Here is a 10000-nt window from a genome sequence, read left to right as displayed (position 1 = left end):
GATTTTCGTCGCCTGCACCGCCATGCAACTTTGATGGTCGGGTGACTTTTGCTATTTACCGTCGGAGATCACTTTTCATGATTAAGAATGCATCCTGAGACCGTTTTACTCAAAGTTAGAGCAAAAAAATTTTTTGTCCAAAAATCTTCCGTCGGTCATACCGGTACCCATGTCCTATGACTTGTACCAAGTTGTGAAGGGTACATTTTGACAAAAATCCAAAAAAATCTTTAAAAAGTCGCTATTGCTTATTGCATTCAGCATCGTTAGACGACTCTTATATGCCTTGGATGACCACTGTCTGATGATTATTTTAGCTTTTATGCCAAAATTTTGATTTCGTGTCTTACGTCCCTACATTAGACGACCTTGGATTTTCGTCTCCTGCACCGCCATGCAACTTTGATGGTCGGGTAACTTTCGCTATTTACTGTCGGAGATCACTTTTCATGATTAATAATGCATCCTGAGACCGTTTTACTCAAAGTTAGAGCAAAAAAATTTTTTGTCCAAAAATCTTCCGTCGGTCATACCGGTACCCATGTCCTATGACTTGTACCAAGTTGTGAAGGGTAAATTTTGACAAAAATCCAAAAAAATCATTAAAAAGTCGCTATTGCTTATTGCATTCAGCATCGTTAGACGACTCTTATATGCCTTGGATGACCACTGTCTGATGATTATTTTAGATTTTATGCCAAAATTTTGATTTCGTGTCTTACGTCCCTACATTAGACGACCTTGGATTTTCGTCTCCTGCACCGCCATGCAACTTTGATGGTCGGGTAACTTTCGCTATTTACTGTCGGAGATCACTTTTCATGATTAATAATGCATCCTGAGACCGTTTTACTCAAAGTTAGAGCAAAAAAATTTTTTGTCCAAAAATCTTCCGTCGGTCATACCGGTACCCATGTCCTATGACTTGTACCAAGTTGTGAAGGGTACATTTTGACAAAAATCCAAAAAAATCTTTAAAAAGTCGCTATTGCTTATTGCATTTCGCATCGTTAGACGACTCTAATATGCCTTGGATGACCACTGTCTGATGATTATTTTAGATTTTATGCCAAAATTTTGATTTCGTGTCTTACGTCCCTACATTAGACGACCTTGGATTTTCGTCTCCTGCACCGCCATGCAACTTTGATGGTCGGGTAACTTTCGCTATTTACTGTCGGAGATCACTTTTCGTGGTTAAATATGTATTCTGAGACAGTTTTACTCAAAGTTAGAGAAAAAAATTTTCTTCTCAATAAATCCCCCGAAACCAATGTCTTATACATTGAACCAGGTTATGAGGCGCACCTGTGTGTGAAGAGTTCTTCGTGTGGTTTATAGACATTTCAGGCACTTGGTATATAGTTTTGGTTTGTGCCCAAGTCCCGTACTTAGAGATATTTTTGGTTTCGGACCAACCAATTCGACTTGCCTTCATGTCTTGTTAGGTTTATTATATCAATACTCGAACTTATATGCATGTTCAGGGACATCATATTAACTTTCCGTTTGCACCCAAGTCCCGAACTTAGAGATATTTTTGGTTTTGGACCAACCAATTCGACTTGCCTTCATCTCTTGTTAGGTTTATAATATCAATACTCGAACTTATATGCATGTTCAGGGACATCATTTTAACTTTCGGTTTGCACCCAAGTCCCGAACTTAGAGATATTTTTGGTTTTGGACCAACCAATTCGACTTGCCTTCATCTCTTGTTAGGTTTATAATATCAATACTCGAACTTATATGCATGTTCAGGGACATCATATTCACTTTCGGTTTGCGCACAAGTCCCGAACTTAGAGATATTTTTGGTTTCTTACCAACCAATTCGACTTGCCTTCATCTCTTGTTAGGTTTATAATATCAATACTCGAACTTATATGCATGTTCAGGGACATCATTTTAACTTTCGGTTTGCACCCAAGTCCCGAACTTAGTGATATTTTTGGTTTCTCACCAACCAAATCGACTTGCCTTCATCTCTTGTTAGGTTTATAATATCAATACTCGAACTTATATGCATGTTCAGGGACATCATATTAACTTTCGGTTTGTACCCAAGTCCCGAACTTAGTGATATTTTTGGTTTTGGACCAACCAATTCGACTTGCCTTCATCTCTTGTTAGGTTTATAATATCAATACTCGAACTTATATGCATGTTCAGGGACATCATTTTAACTTTCGGTTTGCACCCAAGTCCCGAACTTAGTGATATTTTTGGTTTCTCACCAACCAAATCGACTTGCCTTCATCTCTTGTTAGGTTTATAATATCAATACTCGAACTTATATGCATGTTCAGGGACATCATATTAACTTTCGGTTTGTACCCAAGTCCCGAACTTAGTGATATTTTTGGTTTTGGACCAACCAATTCGACTTGCCTTCATCTCTTGTTAGGTTTATAATATCAATACTCGAACTTATATGCATGTTCAGGGACATCATTTTAACTTTCGGTTTGCACCCAAGTCCCGAACTTAGTGATATTTTTGGTTTCTCACCAACCAAATCGACTTGCCTTCATCTCTTGTTAGGTTTATAATATCAATACTCGAACTTATATGCATGTTCAGGGACATCATATTAACTTTCGGTTTGTACCCAAGTCCCGAACTTAGTGATATTTTTGGTTTTGGACCAACCAATTCGACTTGCCTTCATCTCTTGTTAGGTTTATAATATCAATACTCGAACTTATATGCATGTTCAGGGACATCATTTTAACTTTCGGTTTGCACCCAAGTCCCGAACTTAGTGATATATTTGGTTTTGGACCAACCAATTCGACTTGCCTTCATCTCTTGTTAGGTTATCAAAATTTTTAATGCAATTGCATGTATTTTGTGAGCTTATGGGTGAGGGATTTATGTAGCGGACTTAGAGAAATTTTTGAAGTCCAAACATTCAATTTGGACTCCATACTCCATTGCTCCTCTAAGAGGTACCTAGTACCCCGTACCGAAGCAACCTTCACGTTTGAACTTTCCACTAGGAGGTGCAGCCATCACTCGACATGTTAATCATTATCACCCCATACTACTCTCTATATCCGGATACGGCGCTAACCCGATTGCTTGCCCCGACAGCAATCGACCCACTCGTAAGCGGGTTACCCGTAGGTAAGTCAACGATGCGTATTGCCCCCTTCAAGCAAACCGATCATCACTCCGTGGAGGAGTAATGACGGACCCGTACCGGTATCAACTGCATATGATCAACATTCTTATGAACCCACACACTCTTCGCTTATATGCTCAGTAACATTTCAATTCTCTCTCTGTCTTTCGTTTTCCAACTCATTCATCGTGCATACTGAACACACCCGGAAAGGTGCGACAGTACACACGAATACACCACCAAGCATGGGTCGCCTGAGAGGATCGATGCGAACGCATCTCTACAACTCGCAGCTCCCAGCCTGAAGTCCCGTCGTTTGCGGGCGGTCGGTAGGCATCGAAACTAGTCAAGTCCACGGTCGGCGAGGTCAGCTGCCACCAGTGTTCCCTATGGTCAGGTACTAACACGTGCGGTGCGACCCTGCGCGATGCGGCCAAGTCTAGAAGCGGGGATGAGGCGCCAGGCTGCGAGGCAGCGCCAGCGTATCTCGGAGGGTTGTTAGGCCCGCTAGCTTACGATTGCCTATGGGGGTTTGAAGCGCTATCAGCTCGGATTGGTTACGACCTTAGAGGCGTTCAGGCATAATCCAGCGGACGTAGCGTCATACCAAAGTCCGGTCGAACTAGTATTGAGCCAGTGGTCCGTACCTGTGGTTCCTCTCGTACTGCACAGGAATTCCGTTAAGATAGCACAAATGCACACACCAGTAGGGTAAAACTAACCTGTCTCACGACGGTCTAAACCCAGCTCACGTTCCCTTGAAAGGGTGAACAATCCTACGCTTTGGGAATTTTGCTTCACAATGATAGGAAGAGCCGACATCGAAGGATCAAAAAGTCACGTCGCTATGAACGCTTGGCGACCACAAGCCAGTTATCCCTGTAGTTGCGATCGGTCAGCCGAAGTGAGCAGACGTGCCTGTGCTGTGCTCCGTGAGGAAAAATTTTTTCGTGTTATTCAGTGAATACAATAGTTAGGGTGGTGAATTTACGTGTGCGGCCCCCGATCTTGGTCCTACGCCCCCCCTCCGAGTTTTTCCGGAAAATTCGGAAAATTGAGGGAGTTTTTCGCGGGATGGTTTTTCGCGAATATTAAGAAAAGTAGTGGACCGATCGGGCCAAATGAGGTCTTAAAAGAAGCGGGCCAGTGTGCCGCATGTTTTTGAAAAGGAAAAACTTTGAAAAGAATGGAGTTCAGTGATATGTGAGTGATTAAAAAGTGAAAATTGAACTTAAAATAGCCAGTGTAGCTTAAGAGCTAGAAGAGAGCCGCCATACAAAGATTTGTGCGTTTCTTGGAGGAGAACAATTCCAGAAAGTTTCAAGACAATCGAGTGAAAACTGGCGGAGTTACAGGGCGGCAAAGTTTCGCACCAAAAAAGGACGCCGTTTTTCGCCTTCCGAAAATGGCGGCGTGTGTGTGAAAAAAGCCGTTAAAAACCGTTAAAAAACCGTTAAAAACTGGTCCCTGTACCACCAACACCCGGACGGAACATTTTGTGCGGAGCACCCGGTGTTCGGACGGGTTGTTCAGAGTGTCCGCCCTGGTTTCCCGAGAGTTCCCGGCGGGCCCACTGGCCGCTTTTTGGAGGTTCGGCCGGCCAGTCAACCGATCCGGGCGTGCGACCCCTCCATCGACGCGTCTCGGTAAGTGGAAACTGGGAGTGACCATCCCGCCCCCCTCCCACCCACCCACCACCCACTGGAGCGGAAAAACACCCTCACAAACGGTTTTTCCGCGTTTTCCCGGGGAAGGAAGGGAGATAGCGACTTGGGGTCTTCGGTGGAGTTGTTCGGGTGGACCCCCCCCACCCACCCCCCTGGAAAACCGACCGATTTTCCACCACCAGGGGGCGCTACAGCCAGGAAAAGCCACCGGTTGAAGAGTTTTCCGACACTCACGGGAAAACCGGGCTTTTCCCGATAGGGGTTTATATGGGGCACGGAGCCCGATTTTAAAGAAGAATACCCCCCCGCAAGGATTTCCCCCCACCCCCCCTGGAAAATAGGGTTTTTCCGGGCAGCCCCCCTTTCCAAACTATCAATCGGACCCGGGCAAGTGGGGTGTCCAACGACGCAGCTCAACGGTACGAAGTGAAAGCACACCCCCCCGCCCCGCCCCCACCTACCCCAACCACCCACCAACCCCCCGGAGCCGTAAAACCGGTTTTCTTAGCGGTTTTCCGCGATTTTCCCGGGGAAGGAAGGGAGATAGCGTCTTGGGGTCTTCGGTGGAGTTGTTCGGGTGGACCCCCCCCACCCACCCCCCTGGAAAACCGACCGATTTTCCACCACCAGGGGGCGCTACAGCCAGGAAAAGCCACCGGTTGAAGAGTTTTCCGACACTTACGGGAAAACCGGGCTTTTCCCGATAGGGGTTTATATGGGGCACGGAGCCCGATTTTAAAGAAGAATACCCCCCCGCAAGGATTTCCCCCCACCACCCCTGGAAAATAGGGTTTTTCCGGGCAGCCCCCCTTTCCAAACTATCAACTGGACCCGGGCAAGTGGGGTGTCCAACGACGCAGCTCAACGGTACGAAGCGAACGCACACCCCCCCGCCCCGCTCCCACCTACCCCCACCACCTACCAACCCCCCGAAGCCGTAAAATCGGTTTTTTAAGCGGTTTTCCGCGATTTTTCCGGGGAAGGAAGGGAGATAGCGGTCTCGTGTGGAAGAGAAAGTTGCTCGTTAGGGAAATTTCCATCAATCCCCATCTTTAGAACCTGGATTTTCCGACTTCGGCCGGAAAAGTCAAATTTTCCGGGCACCATTTTCCGGCCGGATAGTACGAAGTTGGGTGTCCAGCGACGCGGCTTGGAGTAAGGAAGGTAGAAAACATCACCCCGCCCCGCTCCCACCTACCACCACCCCCCTGGAGCCGGAAAACCTGTTTCTCCGAGGGTTTCCGTTAGTTTTCCGGGGGAAGGAGCGGAGCTAGCTGATCCAGAGCCGCAGGGGATAGTAGGCGAGACCCATTACTCGCTTATGAGTGCGCCGTATAAATTACGGCCTAGAAAAGGGTCGGTGGTGGCTACCCAGCCACCAGTGTATGAGCGTCCGGCCACGCCCACGATGGAGCTTTGCTACTCCAGCGACGAAGATGAAATGAATAACACCATCATTGCGACGTCGGGGCGTGAGGCAGGGGAGGCGGTCATGGAGTTGGAGCAACCAACAGCCTTAGTGCTAACACCATCGGCATCTCCTGCTCCGGAGGTAGTTGGTGGGACCATCGACGCGGGAAGCTGGGCATTGCTGATGGCACAGCTGCAAAGTATCGCCGCCCAGCTCACAACCGCGCTGGAGGAGTTGCGTTCTTGTCGTGAGGAGAACTCAGCACTTCGACGCGAAAACGAGTTGTTGCGCACGGGCACTCGATCAGTGCTTGAGTTGCAAACTGCGGCGATACACGGCAGTAACCGGGAGTCTGCCCGGAAGCGTCTGCAGCGGCAAAGGCAGCAACAGCGAGAAAAGCAGCAGCAGCAGCAGCAGCAGCAACGTCAGCTGCAGCAGCAGCAGCAGCAGCAGCAGCAACGTCAGCTGCAGCAGCAGCAGCAGCAGCAGCAGCAGCAGCAGCAGCGTCAGCAGCAGCAGCAGCAGCAGCAGCAGCGTCAGCAGCAGCAGCAGCAACAGATGCGTCAGCAGCAGCAGCAGCAGCGTCAGCCTCAGCAGCAGCAGCAGCAGAAGCAGCAGCAGCAACAGCCGCAGCAGCAGCCGCAGCAACAGCAGCTCTGGACGACGGTGGTGAAAGGCCACTCGTCCAAGCGGCAATGCCACCAGCCGCAGCAGCAGCAGCAGCAGCAACAGCAGCGAGGCGAGCGATACGTGCCACCGCAGCTTCGCACACCGCAGCAGCAGCAGCAGCAGCAGCAGCGTCCGCAGCAGCAGCAGCAACAACATCAGCAGCAGTCCAAGGGGCGTCGTGTACGACCTGACCGCATCGCGGTGGTTCCGGGTGCGAACAAAACCTGGACGGAGATGTACGTTAAACTACGTACGTCTCAGGAGCTGCAGGACGTCCGGGCGGACATCGGGATGGGGCGTCGGACCGCGCAAGGCCATCTGATAGTCCCGCTGCGCAAGAACGTGGACAGCGCGGAGCTGGCTCGCCGCATTCAGCTGGCGCTCGGCGAGGATGGCGTGGCCCGGGTCGTGACGGAGATGGGAGAAGTTCTCGTCACAAACGTCGACCCCTTGGCTCAGGAGAGCGACGTGGAGCTTGCCATCAAGCAGCAGCTAGGAGCGGAGCCGGGTATTGCGCGGGTCGAGCTGTGGGAGCTCCGCGATGGCACGAAGCGGGCTCGAGTGCGGCTTCCACTCGGAAAGGCTCGGCTTCTGATTGGCCAGAAGCTTACTCTGTGCCAGTGTGTAAGCGGCATCCGCGAGGTCCCGAAGAAGCCGCTTGATCTTCAGCGCTGCTTCCGCTGCTTACTGACGGGGCACCTGGCGCGAGATTGTCGTGCCCCCACTGACCGGTCGGGTCAGTGCCTGCAGTGTGGCGAGGTAGGCCACCGCATCAGCCAGTGCACCGCGGCGGCTAAGTGCATATTCTGCCAGGGGCCCCATCGCGTGGGCCATTCATCGTGCCCCCAGAACTTGCAATGGCGGGCGTAATGCGGGTGATGCAGGCCAACCTGGGTGGTGGACGCATCGCCCAGGACCTGGCCTTGCAGACAGCCCGCACAAAGCGGGCCGACGTGCTGTTGCTGTCGGAGGTTTACCGGCCTCCAGATGGTAGCGGTAACTGGGCGGTCGACTCGTCGGGGGGAGCAGCTGTGGTGGCGACCGGCCACCTCCCAATCCAGCGGGTCTGGCGCTGTGCCATGCCCGGATTGGCAGCAGCGCAGATCGGAGGGGTGGTTTACATCAGCTGCTACGCCCCTCCACGTCTCAACACCAGCGAGTTCGAGCAGTTACTGGAGGCGGTGGAGTTGGAGGCCCAACCTCACCCGCGTATCGTCTTGGCAGGCGATTTTAACGCCTGGAACGAGGAGTGGGGCAGCCAGCGTTCTACCTGGCGCGGTGAAGAGCTGCTTGATACCGTCAGGCAACTGGGCCTTGTGGTCCTGAACCAAGGCTCGGTCCCGACGTTCGTGGGCAACGGAGTCGCCACTCCCAGTGTCGTGGATGTGTCTTTTGCGAGCGCATCCATCGCTCGTCCGGACACTTGGGAGGTGGCTGCAGACACCGCTGCGTGCCACTACACGGCATCGGACCATCGGTATATCTTCTTCACCGTGGGGCCTCTAACTCGTGACCAGCAGCAGCGACAACAGCAGCAGCAGCAGCACCAGCAGCAGCAGCAGCAGCAGCAGCAGCAGCAGCAGCAGCAGCAGCAGCAGCAGCAGCAGCAGCAGCAGCAGCAGCAGCAGCAGCAGCAGCAGCAGCATCAGCAACAGCAGCAGCAGCAGCATCAGCAGCAGCAGCAGCAGCAACAGCATCATCGTCAGCGGGGACAGGGGTCCTCAACGTCGTCCACCACTTTCCGGCACGCTGGCCGTAGATGGAAGACGACGCAGTTTTCGGTCGAGGCATTCACAGCCGCACTCCAGACGGCCGGATTCCCGGAGCGAGCCGTGAGCCAGGAGGGGATGGTCGCTGCCATGTTCGATGCATGCGACGACACGATGGAGCGCGTCACCGTGTCACATCGTGACCCCCATCGCGACCTCTTCTGGTGGACCCCGGAGATTCTGCGTCTTCGGGAGGAGTGTGCGGCTGTGCACGAGAGAATGCTTCGTACGACCGATCTGCAGGAGCGCAGCGTCGTGGCCGCACATCATCGGTCGGCGAGGAGAGCGGTGGAGAAGGCTGTCCGGGCCAGCAAGCGTGCACAGCTTGATGAGCTGATACAACAGGCGGAGACCAATGAGTTTGGGGCCGGTTACCGGGTGGTAATGTCTCGCCTTCGTGGCAGCTTTGTGCCACCGGAGACAGACCGTGCCGTACTGGAACAGATTGCCAACGATCTGTTTCCAACTCATCCGCCTGTTGTCTGGCCGGACTCCGAATTGCCGAGTGCGGACACCGAGGAGCAGAGGACATCGCTGACCCCCGTTACTGCGGACGAGCTGCTTAGCATCGTGGGAACAATGGCGAACAGGAAAGCGCCTGGATTGGACGGTATCCCCAATGCTGCGGTTAAGACGGCAATTAGGAAGTACCCGGAGGTTTTCGTCCGTTTGTACCAGGACTGCCTGGACCGGGGTGCGTTTCCAGCGCCCTGGAAGAGGCAGCGCTTGGTGCTGCTGCCAAAGCCTGGCAAACCTCCCGGGGAAAGCTCCTCCTACCGGCCGCTGTGCATGCTTGATGCACTCGGCAAGGTGTTGGAGCGCCTAATCCTTAACCGGCTGAACGAGTTCCTGGAGGAACCAGATGCGGAACGATTATCGGACGAACAGTACGGATTCCGGCGGGGCAGATCCACCATCAGTGCGATCCAGCGTGTTGTCGAAGCGGGCAGGAAGGCCATGTCCTTTCATCGTACCAATGCCCGAGACAAGCGCTGCCTGATGGTGGTTGCCCTGGACATCCGCAACGCGTTCAACTCCGCGCCTTGGCAGGCCATCGCCAGCGCGTTGAGGGACAAGGGGGTACCGTTGTCGCTGCAGAGGATGCTGAAAAGCTATTTCGAGGATCGGCGACTGGTTATCGACACCAGCGAGGGCCCCGTCGAGCGCAGCATCAGCGCGGGAGTTCCACAGGGTTCCATATTGGGACCCACGCTGTGGAACGTGCTGTACGACGGGGTCCTGGGTGTCCAGTTGCCTGAGGGGGCCGAGGTTATTGGCTACGCCGATGACCTTGTAGTCTTGGTCCCCGGAACGACACCCCAAGCCGCTTCCTCAACTGCTGAACGCGCCATCGCGG

This window comes from Anopheles maculipalpis (genome assembly GCF_943734695.1).
Source record: "Anopheles maculipalpis chromosome X unlocalized genomic scaffold, idAnoMacuDA_375_x X_unloc_26, whole genome shotgun sequence".
In the NCBI taxonomy this organism is placed as follows: domain Eukaryota; kingdom Metazoa; phylum Arthropoda; class Insecta; order Diptera; family Culicidae; genus Anopheles; species Anopheles maculipalpis.
The sequence above is the reverse complement of the archived record's forward strand: the minus strand, read 5'-3'. Positions refer to the sequence as shown.